Genomic DNA, 15,690 nt, shown 5'->3' on the forward strand with positions numbered 1-15,690 from the left:
TCTCCTTTCGCTATAGAGACCGAGAGATCAAACTCAGGTTCCTAGTCTTGGCAGCAAGCCCCTTTTCCTGCAAAGCCATCTTGCCGACCTTCAGGATGTAACCTTATCCCTGCTCCCAGGCAAATGAATAAAATATAGGATGAATTAAGCATTTGCCAGTGCCACCCTGAGTCCAAGACTGGAAGCCAGGCGAGTCTGATTAAAATGGGGTACAACCCAGAGCAGTTCTCCCACCTGCCGTCAACACTCACTTTGTAGCAGGACCAAAGGCTTTCCATGACCCCGGCAACTCCCCACCTCATGCCTCATGCCTCATGCCTAGCCTATGCCATCTTTCTGATGCAAACACCTCCATAGGTCTTCGGGCTATGCTATAAGAAGAGTACTGGTCACCAAGTATGGAAAGAGTGATGTCCTTCAGGACAACAGAGTACAGTCACCTCTGTCTTCTTGTCCACCACCTCTTCCACCGTCTGAGGTGGGACCGTTGCTAAAAAGTGCCATCCTGCAGTTAATGAAGGAGTGCTCCTGTCATTGCTCGTAGAGTCATGCCAGAGACCTTTCCAAACCCTCTGCATGCCGCATGCACTGAGCAATGCACGACAGCTGCCTGCTATTTCCTCCCAATACCCACAGGGCTGCAACGAGAGCCGGGCAACAACCCATAGGGGTATAGCCTACTGAGTGCAGAGGAGGAACTGCCTGAGGCCTCACTGACCTGCTCTTTGCATCTTGCTGTGCAAACCAAGGTGTGTTTACCTTGCCCCTAACCTCTGGACTGCTGTTTCCCTGAGGCTTGTGTAGGATGCAGTAGAATTTGACTGGGAGGGAGGATTATGGTGGAAAGAGCCAATTTGAACCCAAGGTGAGTGAGTAGCTGATTTCGGATGTATGAGTGCCTCAGTCTTCAGCCCTGTAAAGAGGCAGAAAGGCTCAATTTCTCTATGCTCACAGTTCACCAGGAACATGAATGGCAGGGTAACACTAAGTTCCATTAATATCAGTGTGGAAATCTTCCCAGAAACACTCCCAGCACTTCTGGGTACTTCTCCCCTGTTTGTGTTGGCTTCCCCATCTCTGTGACAAAACACTGGAGATGAACAGCATAAAGGAAGAAAAACTAACAACCTTGGTGTGGTGGTATACACTTGCAATCCCAGCCGGGGCCAAGAGCATTGTGACTATGAAGCCCTGGGCTATATGAGATCCTGTCTCATAGCACGAAACCATAAAAAGTGGGGCAGAGAAGCAAGATGTGTATTTTGGCTCATGATTTCATAAGTTCCACTCATGGATGATGGCTGGTCAGTTTCTGTCTGTGAGAGTGTGGGACATCTCGATAGGGACCAAGTAGCGATCACCCTCATGGAGATTGGGGTAGGGTGCCCTACATGGGTTACACTCCCAAAGAGCCAACTTTCACCCATTGGTCTCTCCCTGTAAAGATTCTACCACCTCTCAGTAACACAGACTGGGGACCAAGCCTTCAACACAGGGACCTCTGAGGACACAAATCTTTAGATTCCTTTCAGGATGGAAATCCAACCATGGGTTGTCTTCATAGACTCCTCTGAATCCTGTTTTAGGTGAGGTGACTTTATAATTTGTTTCCTGAGCATGTTCTAATATATACAGTGGCATTGTTGTTTGGATCTTAAGATTTGTTTCCCATAAAGCTATTAAAATGAAATAGGTGACCAGGGAGATGACCCAGATAGAAAGTCCTTGACAAGCAAGCATGAAGATGTGAGTTCGGATCCCTCCTCTCCACAAACAAAGCCTGGGTGGGGTGGGACACATCCATAATGAAATGCTGGGGAGGGTCCCTGAAGCTCGCTGGCTGGGCAGCCTAACCCACTTGGTTACTGAGAGACCTGTTTGTTTGTTTGTTTGTTTGTTTTAAGGCCAGCGAGATGACTCAGTGATGAGGCCCAGTGGCTGCTCTTCCAGAGGGCACAGGTTCAGTCCCCAGCATCCACAGGACATCTCACAATCATCTATAACTCTGGTCTCAAGGAATCCAACACCCTCTTCTGGCCTCCGCGGGCACTGTGTGCACGTGGTGCCCAGACATACACACAGCCGAGCTACGGATGCACATGACATGAGAATAAATAAGGGAGAGAGAGACTAAGGAAGAACCTGATGTTGATCTCTGGCCTCCAAAGGCTCATGCCTGCACATGCATGTGCACCTACATACACACACATACATGAATACCACATAACCACATAAGCACGCACACACACACAAATAGGAACTGTGCTTGGATGAGTGGTCAGGCACAGGAAATAAGGTGCACTCCAAAGAGCACCTTGCTTCCTCTGGGCCCCACACTCACTTCCGTAAGGGTACAGGACAGTTCCCGTGGGGTATGAAAGGCCATCCTAAGTTTGGCAGACTTGCAAACTGAGACTCAAGGACAATAATGAGCTTTGCCAAAACCATATCCTAAAATAGGATGGGACGAAGAGGAATACAAGTCACGGCTCTTCACCCCGGACGCCAGGCCACACATGTAAGTTACAGTGAGCTCAGAACTTTTACGTCCCAGCTCCTAATAAAACCCAGAAGCCCCTGCTCCCTGGGCATAATTAGAACAGGAAGAGGTCACTGAAAATAGATCCTGGGAGTTTTTAGAGAGTAGCGAGCAACAGGGAAAACTATATACAAATTTGTCTAAATATGCACTAGTGAAAATATCATGTGGGTTATAGGTTTTTTGTTTGTTTTTGCCATGTACAAAATCTCAGGGTAAATAAGAATTGAGTCATCTGCAGATCATTTTTCCTGCACGATTTTATTAAGGCTTACATGGTTAGGTTTCGCCTACAGAAGTAGTCTAGCATCCCTTCGTCTAGTATCCTAAGAGCCCTCTCTCCATCCATTGGCTGAGACATCACTCATTTGAGTTCTAAAACCCGCTTTCTCGCTTTCTTAACTTCCCTTTACATGGTTCCCATCCCCACTAACTCTGCCAGCTCCTCCCTAGGCCTGACTATTCACACAATTACAGCCATTCCCAGGTATTGTAAGGACCAACATCTTCTGCAAGGTTTGCAATTTACTTCTTGAAGGTACCTCACATTAGGAGGGTAACCTCGTGTTTAAAAAAAAAATCAGTCCACTCACAAGTGTCTGGCTCACTGGAATGACTTCTTTAACTTGACTCACCCCTCAAGGCGTGGGGCAATGGTGTTTTCTGTGACAGAGGACTACTCCTCTCTTGTCTCTTGATGCCTAGCCAACCTGAGGGAGGCTCAGGGTTATTGTCATTAGTAGTAGTAGCAACATCAACATTTTGAGGCAGGGTCTCATGTGGTCCAGACTGACCTTGAGCTCTGTATAATGAAGATGGCATTGAACCTGTGTCTCTTCCCCCACCTCCACATGCTGGGGTTTTGTGCTCTGGTTATTCAGGCTGAGGGTGGAACCCCAGGGCTTCGTGTATGCCAGGCAAATTCTCCACCAACTGGGCTCCTACCATAGCCAGCTTAATCAATTTTTCAACAAGGTACCAGAGCTCCTAGCTACAGGTCTCACTCCCATTCGATCCTCTTTGAGGCCAGAACAACTGCTTGTTGCAGGGGCAGCCTGTCCTGAATCCCAGCCATTCTCTGAAAAGTCTGTGCTCCCATTGTCATCACTGTTTCCAATAGTTGCCCTTTGGGGATGGAGAGATAGCTCGGTGGATAAGAGAATTTGCTACACAAGCATGAGGACCTGAGTTCAAATCCCCAGCACCCACATGAAAAACCAAGGGTGACCATGTGTGTTTTTATAACCCCAGCACTGTGGAAAGTGGAGGTAAGAGGACATCAAGAGCTTGCTGGCCACTAGCTCCAGACTTAATAAGAGATCCTAACTTGTGGGAACCACATGCTGCACATGCTGGGTGGTAGAACAAGACACATGACCTCTACCTCTGGTCTCCATGTGTGCACAGGCACACACACAAGTGCACATATAACAGACACACACAAACACACACACACACATACACACACACACACACACAAACACACACACACATTCCATTTGGGCCTCCTGAATCGAGTTCTGCACAGTAGGGAGAGGGAGGACAAATCCCAGGCCAAATGAGGGTTCTTCTCCTTCATCTCTCATTCCTTCCTTCTTTACCTCACCCACTCACTTGTTCAAGAAGTTGTCCATACAGGAGACACTTGGGCAGTAGCTAGTGTTGGGGTGGATTGTATGGGCACAGCCACCTCTGAGGAACTGAAAGCAGAGTGGGAGAAATGATGAACACATTTGTTGACAGTGGCTGATTTTGAACAGTTGCACTTGAGGCTGCATTATTGTTTAACCCATCTCCTTTCCCCTCCCAAGCATCCTTCAGAGGGAACTGGGCCACTGCGATCTCTGACTTACAGAGGAGAAAGCTGAGACCCAAGCTGGTTAGTTAGCTGGCATTTGTACAGTCCAGATCCTCCTTACTCAGCGTAGTATTGTTTCTGGAACATTCCTTTAATACCTTTCGCAAACATACCAATCGTATTCGGATCTTAATAGGAATGGATCGCAACACACGCTACAATCTGCTCGAGAGCCTGGGAACACGATGTTGACTGAAGGCACATGCATGGGCCCACAGCGGTGGCTGAAAGTCCTGTGAGAAGCTCAAGGTGGACAATTCCAGTACTGGTGAGGTGGAACCCATCAGGGATGTGCCCCCTTGTGTCCACACTTCCCACCGTGTCCTCTAAGGAAAGGAGAAGAAACTGGAATAATTGGCTGCTGAAGTCAGACATGGTGGTGCACACGGGTGAGCCCAGCACTCCAGAGGTGTTCTGTACACTGCGTATGAGTCTAACATGGGCTACGTGAGACCTTGTCTCAATAACTCCTTTCTAAAATAGGCTCTTGCTACTGAGAGCTAGGAAACATACTCTTATGTGTGTGTTGTACATGTGTGTCTGCTTGTGTATGAGCACACATACTTGTGCGTGCAGGTACATGTGCACATGCACAGGAGGCCTTAAGTTGACGACCAGGTGTCTTTCCTGGTCACTCTCCACTCACTGAAGCAGGTCTCTCACCCAACCTGGAGCTCCCTCCCTGCAGGTAGCACAAGTCTCAGTTTGCCCAGGGAATGCCTTGTATCTCCCAGTGCTGGGCTTACACGGGATGTCACACCTGCCCAGCTTTTATGTGGTGGCTGAGGATTTGAACTCTGGTCCTCACACGTGCTTGGCAAAGACTTTGCCCACTGAGCCATCTCTCCAGCCCCTGAAGTGTTTCCAGGGCTCTTTAAAGAGCTGGGAGTGCATTGCTCACAGGCCTCGGACATCCATTTTCATCTTGTGATGATTTACGCCCGAGCGGCAAGCAGACCTGTAGCAAGCCTGTAGTGGGTAAGGGAACCTTCACTCTGTGAGCCTAGCCCCCTCTAGAATTGCTACTAAGCCAGGTTCCAAGGGACTTTCCCAGAAGTCCTCAGTGCATGGGGAACAGTGGACATTTGGAAGCAGTTAGTTTCAGTCCAGCTTGGAGGCTGGAGGATGGACTAAATGACCCCTGCACGTCACCCTCTGTCCGTCCACCTCTCCAGTTACCTTCTCTCATTTCCAGAAGGCTTGCTTTCTCTAGGGAAAAATGATTCCAGGGCTCCAGCTTCCCCTGGGAGTCAAAATGATTCCATTCTCCAGTCTGGGGAATCTGAGCTTCATGAGACAAAAAACGCTGGGAGAACTGGGGAAGGAAGCTGTAACGACACACACATATATATTTAGACTCATCAAGCAACACGTGGTCCTCAGAGTACCACAGGCATAGGAAGCAGGGACCAGGAGTTCTTGGCCTGTCTCCTACCCTGCCCCTGACCACCCTGATGTCCCTGCTTGGTGCCCAAGTGACCTCTCTACCTGGAGGGCCTGCAGGAAGCTAGTGACGTCACACGGCAGAGCTGTCCTGATTCTTCCTACTCTGAGATTTCTCTTCCAGGCTGTGGATGAAACCCAAAGTCTCCTACACGCTAGGCAAGACTTTTCCCCACAAGCTTCACCTCTGCATAGACCCAACCCCAGACTCGAGGGCTGACAATGAATTTCCTTGATGCCTCTGAGTCTGGGGTTCATTATGGTGATAACTCCTTTGAACCCCTTTTTAGGAGCCTGTTTTTCACTAGTTGCTTTTCATGTGTGGTGGTATGTCACGTGTTGTGGTATGTCACATGTGGTGGTATGTCACGTGTGGTGGTATGTCACGTGTGGTGGTATGTCACATGTGGTGGTATGTCACGTGTGGTGGTTTGTCATGTGTGGTGGTTTGTCATTTCACACCAATCCCTAAGAACAAGAGCTTCAGAATGATTGGCTCTTAGGTCACCCAGCTAGGGAACCAGAACTGGATGCGTCTTGAATGACTTCCTGGGGCACCGTTCAGCAGAGCCACAGCACTAGGCTGGTGGGTTTAAGTCTGCACGCGTTGAAATCACGTATCATTCTGGCCCTAAACACTGTCGCCGTGCCTCACTCAGCCCTTCTTGAAAAAAGCTGTTTACAATGAAAGTTTTCAAACACTCAGAAAAAAATCACAGGAAGCGGAAATGAGCCCATCTTCCACGTTCAGCCATTGCTGACATTTTGAGATATGGGTCCATTCCTGCTTCCCCACCCCCTCGCCCACCACAGTACTTTAAAAAAAAATTCCTGACATTGTGTGCCATTCTGCCCCTAAATACTTCCATATGTAGATCTAAAAGGGGGCAGGAAGGGAAGGAGAAGGAAGGGAAAAAACCTATGAATCCAAAGTCCTAACGCAAATGGTTTCTTATCACCCGATGATAGCCAGCTTGACTCGAATGTCTTCTGGTGTGGAAAAATAAAAATGCACATCTACATTTGGTTGGCTCCCATAAAAAGGTTCAAAGATCCCCACACCGCCTTTGGTGGTGCCCCTCCTCCACAAGCTGTTGCCTTTCTCTTCCCTATGGCTAGTAGTTAACAAAGTTGACTTGAGCTGGAGGGATGACTCAGAGGTTATGAGCGAACACTGTTTGCAGAGGACCTGAGTTTGGTTCCTAACCCCGAAGTGGGATGGCTAAAACCACCTGTAACTCCAGATCCACGGACTCCAAGTGAGTTTTACACTCATACAACTTATGTGTACATGCTTGTATACACACACACACACACACACACACACACACACACACACACACTCTTAAAATCTTTAAAGGAAATTGTCCCATTGAACAATAATGTCTCAAATTCTAGGTCTGTGGGATGGGCTCTGTGCTGGCTAATTTTAAGACAGTTTGATACAAGCTAGAGTCATTTTAGAAGGGGGAACCTCAACTGAGAAATACCCCCACTAGTTAGGCCTGAGATGCATTTTCTTGACTGATTGTTGATGTGAGAGGGCCCAGATCGCTGTGATTGGTGCCGCCCATGGGCTGGTGGTCCTGGGTGCTATAAGAAAGCAGGATGAGTAAGCCATGAGAGACAAGCCAATAAGTGGCACTCTTCCATGGCCTCTGTATCAGTTCCTGCCTCCAAGTTCCTATCTTGAGCTCCTGCCCTGATTCCCATTCATGAAGAGCTGTGATATAGAAGTGTAAGCTGAAGCAAACAGCCAAACAACCCTTTCCTCCCAGAGTTGCTTTGGGCCATTATTTTATCACAGCAATAGCACAATAACTAATTCAGGCTCCCTGAGGGCGAGGGGAGGGTAGTGTGCTGCTTAGTTCTTTTGTCATCTAGACCCAAGCCAGGGCCCGAGAATTTCAATTGAAGAAGGCTTCCATCAGATTCATCTGTAAGTCTGTAGGGAGTTTTCTACAATGAATGATTGATGTGAGAGGACGCAGCCCACCCTGGGTGGAACCATTCCCTATGCAGGTGGTCCTGGGTAGTAAAAGAAAGCAAGCGAGGAAGCAGCCTTCCTCTGTGGCCTCTGTGTGAGATCCTGCCTCCAGGTTCCTGCCTTGAGTCCCTTCCCCTGAAGATGTACTGAAGCCAAGTAAACCCTTTCCTCCTCTGGGTTTGCTTTCAACCGTCATCTTCATCTCAACAACAGAAACCTAATATGGACAGGTAGTTCCCTCACATCCTTTCCTCCTGTGCTTCCTATTGAGGTGTAGCACAGAGGACTATAAAGGCTCACAGGGATGTGTTCACAGCAGACCCTTGTGTCACTTCTGAGGGTGTCTAGTACCCTGCTGTCCCAATTTTAGCTGTGGGAAAGGGCAGTGTGTCTGATGGACTCGGGTTTCCTGCTGGCTTAGAGACAAAGTAGAAACTTAAATTACTCGTGCTTTCTGTTATCCGGATGTGGTCTCGAGGTTGACACTGCAGGCCAGTGGAGGCAGAGGCAGGTGAATCCCTGAGTTCAAGGCTAGCCTGGTCTTCAAAATGAGTTCCAGGATGCCAGGGCTGTTACACAGAGAAACTCTATCACAAAAAACAAAATCAAAACCAACAAAATCAAAACCAACAAAATCAAAACAAACAACAATAACAAAAAAATTTGTCTCACACTGTAGCCCAGGTTAACCTCAAACTCACAATCCTTCTGCCTCAGCCTCTCCAAGTACTGAGCCACCACACTCGGCTTCAAATAAAACTTACATTGTTCAGCTACAACCATATTATATACGATAAAGCATTACACGTTGGTAAGAAGAGTTAAGGAACACATCAGCGTGGGCCACCTCCTAGCTCATAAAATAAACCTTAACAATTTTGATTCCTTGAGTTTTGTTTAGTTCTAATTCAGTCTCGCCCAGGTTGGCCTTGAACTCTAAGCCATCCTCCTGCCTCAGCCTCCTAAGTGCTAAGCTTTCAGGCAACAGACATCACACCCATCTCATGATGCTTTAAAGAATGGAATAAAAGGATGGAGTTAAAGCACAGAGGGGCAGTGAGCAGTGAGCAGGGTGAGCGAGGCATAGCTCACCCTGGGAAGAGAGGGTGTCTCGGGGGAAATCCAAAAATACATCGAACGGAAGGAAGATGGAAATACCATGCATCTCAAGTTAAGTGACAGCCTCCAAGTTAGAAGAGAAAGCCGAGCCCTACAGGCTTTCACTGGAAAGAGGAAAAGGCGTGGGTCCCAAACCCCCTGGAGAAGAGAGAGGGAAGAGTCGTACGGAATCAGTAGCAGTGAGCGGAGGAAGAGTCTCAGAGAAGAGACCAGGAAGATCTGCGTGCGGAGCACTGGCCCGAGGCATACTACTGATAGACCCCTGGTGGGACTGCCTGAAGCAAAAGGAGTTAAGGAACAGGTGACCAACTCAGGATATGCAGGGATGTTGCTACAAAGACTCTGAGGACACCAGAACGACCAAACAGATCTGCTCTCATAAAGTTCACAGCCTAGGTGGCATGGACTGGGTCCTCAAGAAACACAAATGACCACAGACCACTCAGTGTGAAGCAGCTAACCAGAATGGCAGTGTGACGAATAGAATTGAAGTCAGGGACAGGGGAGATGGCTTAACAGGGAAGAACACTCGCTGCTCTGACAGAGGACCTGGATTCTGTCCCCAGCACCCACATAGCAATTTACAACTGTCTGTAACTCTAGCTGCAGGGGGACCGGCGCCCTCTTCTGGCCACCATGGGCTCCTACATGCACGAGGTATACCTAACCTCAGGTAGGCACACACATAAACACATAAAAATAAAATCTTGCTGGGCAGTCTTAGTGCACACCTTTAATCCCTGCATTCAGGAAGCAGAGGTAGGCGGATCTCTGAATTTGAGGCCAGCCTGGTCTACAGAGCAAGTTCTAGGACAGCCAGAGTGACACAGGGAAACCCTGTCTAAAAACAAACAAACAAACAAAAAAACAAAAACAAAAACAAAAAAAGCTCCACAAAAATAAATAGATAAATAAACAAATGCTTTTTATCGATTTTTTTTCTTTTTTTTTTCGGAGCTGGGGACCGAACCCAGGGCCTTGAGCTTGCTAGGCAAGCGCTCTACCACTGAGCTAAATCCCCAACCCAACAAATGCTTTTTAAAGGAGAATTAAGCTAACATTTTTCATTATCACATCTATTTATGCATTTATTTATGTATGTATGTGTGTATTTATTTACTTTTTGTGTATTTATTTACTTACTTACTTACGATCTCCCCTTCCACCACATGGGCTTAGAGACTAGTCTCAGTTGTCAGTGTTGGCAGCATATGCCTTTACCCACCGAGCAGTATGATGAGCCCTAAATTCATAATTTTAAAACCTTCAAAAGACAAATCTTTCATCCCAGAAACTGATTTTCCTAAAGAATACCGCCAAATGTTTAGAGAAGAATTAATCCTAATTCTGCAAGTCAGGACTCGTCGGTTCACTTTGTGGAACTTGTTATCCTGTGCCCAGACCAGCAAAAGATAAAACACAGGAACACACATATGTCAACGGTGTACATGAACATAGGAACACACATATGTCAACGGTGTACATCAACACAGGAACACACATATGTCAACGGTGTACATCAACACAGGAACACACATATGTCAACGGTGTACATCAACACAGGAACACACATATGTCAACGGTGTACATCAACACAGGAACACACATATGTCAACGGTGTACATCAACACAGGAACACACATATGTCAACGGTGTACATCAACACAAAGGATCTCAGCAAAATACCAGCAAGTAAAACTCAGCCACGAGGATGGCGTGGACCCAACGAATGAGAAGTGGCCCTGAAAAGCAAGGCTGTCACAGTACCATGCAACCCACGAGGTGACCAACTCTATTACAAAGAGAAGAGAAGAAAACGAATTACAAAACCGTCTTAATTTTGGTAAAGATGTATTTATTTTATGTATCTGAGTGGTCTGTCGGCATGTGGACCTGTGTGCCGGAAGAGAGCATCAGATCCCAACACAGATGGTTGTGAGCCACCATGTGGTTACTGGGATTTGAACTCAGGACCTCTGGGAGAGCAGTCAGTGCTCTTAACCGCTGAGCCATCTCTCCAAGCACCTTAAGTTTCATCATCATCATCATCATCATCATCATCATCATCATCATCATCATCATCTGAAAAATTCAACATCTACCAGTTGCTATCTTAACAATCCAAAGTGAGATTTCCCAATAAAGAACAAGTCCAAAAACCATGCAGTTACTGCTGCCTTTAGAGGTAAAGCAACTTAAATGCTTTCCTGTAGGTTTGGAACCAGGCAGTGTCCTGGGGCACTTAATTAACAAAATGCCAGAAACTCTGGCCAAAGAAACAAGGCAAGAAAATGAAATAAAAGAGCACCAAATGCTTGTGTGTTCTTTAACACCAAGTCATCTCCGCAGTTCTGGCACGGTTTCTACATTGAGTCTTTATAAAAAGTTTATTTCGTGTGTGTGTGTGTGTGTGAGTGTGTGTGTGTGTGAGTGTGTGAGTGTGTGATCTGGGCCCTCTCACATCAATAATCAGACAAGAAAATGCATCTCAGGCCTAACTAGTGGGGGTATTTCTCAGTTGAGGTTCCCCCTTCTAAAATGACTCTAGCTTGTATCAAACTGTCTTAAAATTAGCACACTCACACACACACTCACACACACACATTCACACACTCACACACACACTCACACACTCACACACTCATACACACACTCACACACACTCACACACTCACACACTCACACACACACACACACACACACACACACACACACACACACACACACACACACACACACTCACACACACTCACACACACTCACACACTCACACACACACACTCACACACACTCACACACACACACACACACTCACACACACACACACACACACACACACACACACACACTCACACACACACACACACACACACACACAAAATAAACTTTTTATAAAGACTCAATGTAGAAACCGTGCCAGAACTGTGGAGATGACTTGGTGTTAAAGAACACACGCTGCTCTTAGAGAGGACCGGCGTTCAGTTCCCAGTACCCACATGCTGGATCACACCACCCGCATTTTCAATTCCCGGGGACCCAGCACCCTCTTCTGATTGCTGATTCCCAGGCACACATGTGACGCACCGTGTATAAAAGACATAAATCTAGAAATGATTTTAAGTAACTAAATAACATTTATAAGGAAATGTGTCAGTGTTCCCTAAATTGCTAGACTTAAGCCACACAGTTGTTGTTAAACTCTTGGGAAGATTGGTGGTTGTGCACACAAAGCTGCTCCAAAACTTACATACGAAGAGGAATCCGTTAGCCGAAATAATTTCGAAAAAGGAATATGCGTTGGGGGGGGGATCTGCCTACGAGACTTTAAGACATAAAGCTGCAGTGTTCGGATGCAGCTCACTTGGTAGAGAACTTGCTTAGCACTCATAAGACAGAGGCAGAAGGATCTCAGTGAGTTCAAGGCCACCCGGGTCTATGTAGCAAGGTCTAAGCCAACCAGGTCTACACAGCGTGATCCTGTCTTACAAACAAAAACATTTTCAGAAAAAAACGAGTTCAGGAAAAGACACACAGCAGCAGCAGCAGCAGTGCTCATTGGGGGGATGTGAGCAGAGCTTTTGGCACAGTGCCGGTGCCAACGCGAGGTTGTGCTGTCACCCTGGAAGACTGGCACCTAAGGTGCTTCTCTGGCAACTTAGGGATGGAGTATCCTACGGGCCAGCAGCTGAGCTAGTTATTAACTTCAGAGGAATGGAAACAGACTTTGGCATATGAACCAACATATGAACATGTCTGGGAGCATTGTTTTAAAAAATAGTGACAGCTTCAAACAAGAAACAATTCTGGTGTCTTCTCTGAATGAATGTTCAAAACATCCACCAGGGTCTGTAACTCAGCTGTGAAAATGAAGAACGTTTTGATAGCCACAATAACCTACAAGAGACTTACACTGACTGGAGGGGGGACGAGAAACGAGCACAGAAATGGAGAGGAAATTAGAAGACGTCAGAGGCTGGGGAGAAGGTGTAATCAGAGAACAGTTGTGAAAGTAGAAAGGCAGAATGGACCTCCTGGAGGACACAGGATGTTCTGTGTCTTCACCATGACATAGTGAAGGTCTTCTCAGCCATGTTCCTGCCTCCTGGTCCAAGCATTATAAGACACGAGTGTGTAGGAATCTTTATGACTCATCTGATGTGAGGGCCAAGGACGAGTTTCACTGTGTAACCCAGACTCACCTCAAGCTCACCATCCTCCTGCCTCAGCCTCCCAAATATTGGATTTCCATGCATACATTATGTCTGCCCGAACCCCAGCATTATTCCTTACAGTGTGTGAGACTGCATTTTTCTCAAATAGTTTAAGCAAGATTTTTGTTAGATATATCTATAATACTTTACATTTTTTATTATTTATTTTTATGTGTGGGTGTTTGCCTGCATGCATGTCTATTATGAGCATGCAGTGCCTGTGGAGGCCAGAAGAGGGCATCAGATTCCCCTGAAACTGGAGTTAGAGAGGGTTGTGAGCCACCGTGTGGGTGCTGGGACTCAAAGTCAGGTCCTCTTGGGAAGACAGATGATGCTTTTAACTACTGAGCCATCTCTCCAGCACCAGTGTATCAGTTTTCAGTGAATGTGTTTGTGCACAGCTCTGCTTATATTAGGGCTAGTGGGGGAGCAACATTTTGTGGAAGTGATGCTGGGAAACCTCACTCACATAAGCAGGTTTACCCAGGGCTTATTATAGAAACATGACTGCAAACTCTCTGAACTCTTTCCAACTTCCATGCCAAGAATAACATGTGGCCCTGTCATCGAGAATTATTTTTAATAGTTTATCAGCAGACAATTCCTTTGAGTCTCCTCTGATGCTGCTGAAGGCAAAGGAGTGGAGAATATCTCAGCTGCAGAAACCCGCCGCTAGGCCTTATGGTCATTTCCCTTGTCTGGGAGAATCTACCCCAAATCCTTTCTCAGGCCCCGTGATTATTGCTCTTCTTGAAAGCACCTCCTACTTGGTGACTTAGAGCAGGTTAGAGACACCGACAGGTTGCTGCATTTCCTGAACCTTGAGTGCTGACTGCACATAGGTTCTACTTATTTGTTTAGAGTGGCAAGTTTGACACACTCACTTCACACCCACAGCAGGTGTGAGCCATCACTGCTGCGGCTCCCAGAGGCAGCTCCCTGGGTCCCTTCCAAAACTCTACCTCAGTCCAGGTAATAAGTGGACAAACATTCTGAGCTTTAATTCAAAAATGATAGAGGATAGATGGATAGACAGACAGACATACAGACAGACAGACAGACAGACAGACAGATAGATAGATAGATAGATGATAGATAAATTGATTGACAGATAATAGATGATTGATTGAACAATAATAGACAATATAGTAGATTTGTTTATTCATTGTCGATATAGATAACATATACATTAATTGATTGATGATAAATGATAGATGCATGATTAATGTTAGATAAGAGATGATAGACGGATTGTTAGACGATGTGCAAATAAATGAAATATGCATGGTAGATAGATTGATGATAAATTGATGATAGGGCAAATGATTGATTTATTGATAGAAGATAGAAAAATGATAGGTAGATAGATGACACATAGATAGACAGATACATAAATAGATACATAGATTCATAGATACATAGATACATAGATAGATACATAGATTCATAGATACATAGATAGATAGATACATAGACCATAGAGATATATACATGATAGATGATTGGCAGATTAAGTAGATATAGATGGATAGATAAATAGATAGATAGACAGACAGACAGACAGAAAGGACAGATGATGAGTAGACAGTTGATGACTGGACAGCAGGGAGACAGTGGGCAGAGACAGAGAACAGGGTACAGAGTCTGCTTAGCCATCACTTTGATGGACCACCCTGCCTACAGTAAGGCCCCCTACATATTCACACCCCACTTTCCCAGGATCCAGTAGGATGATGGTATTTTCTTTGGCAATCATTGGGAAACAGAGCCACTAACAAACCGGCATCAGGTTATAAATTCGAAATAGCTCCCAAATGCATCAAAGTCCTCTTCCTCTGTCAGCTTTGTGGTGACAGAAGTCTTGGAGTCTTTGTAAGGGAGGCCCAGGCTGCCTTCCCTTTCTGGGCACCTGGAAACTATGCACACCCCTGGGTCAGGGAGGGGAGGGCACATGGCTTTGTTCTCTGGAACCCAAGAAAGGGCAGAAGGTGCCGAGGACAGCCTACTGCTAGAGGCACACATGAGCAGTAGGCTAGCTGAAGGCAGAGGTGGTACTAAGGACCCGGGTATCAATTCCAGTGATGTGCATGTATTGAGAGCCTGGCAGCCTTCAAGATAGCTCTGTCTCTCCCAGATTCTTAGCAACCATGCACTAAAACACTCTTAGAATTCCGGCCTTTCCGCTGAACACATTCATGTGGAGAGAGATGGGCTGCCTCTACCCTTCCCCACGGCTTCACATCTTCGCATTGCCAAGTTGGTGTCACAGTCAATGGGTCTCCCTGGGAAAATCCACTGTGCACTTGGGGCGTCCTAGGGGAAAGCAGCGACTTCAGAGGAAGGGACCCCCGGAAAAGGGATAGAGCCATACTGAAGCCTCAGACACATCCCCATGTGAAGCATGACCTGTATGGCTTTCGAAGTCTCTGGGAAGAAAGGATCAAGGCAGATTGATGGGTGAAGGGACCGTGGGATTGCACAAACTGAGGAACTTCAACACCTTTGTTTGTTTCTGAGATGGAGAGAAAGATAC

The sequence above is a fragment of the Rattus rattus genome, chromosome 6 (genome assembly GCF_011064425.1).
Source record: "Rattus rattus isolate New Zealand chromosome 6, Rrattus_CSIRO_v1, whole genome shotgun sequence".
Lineage (NCBI taxonomy): Eukaryota > Metazoa > Chordata > Mammalia > Rodentia > Muridae > Rattus > Rattus rattus.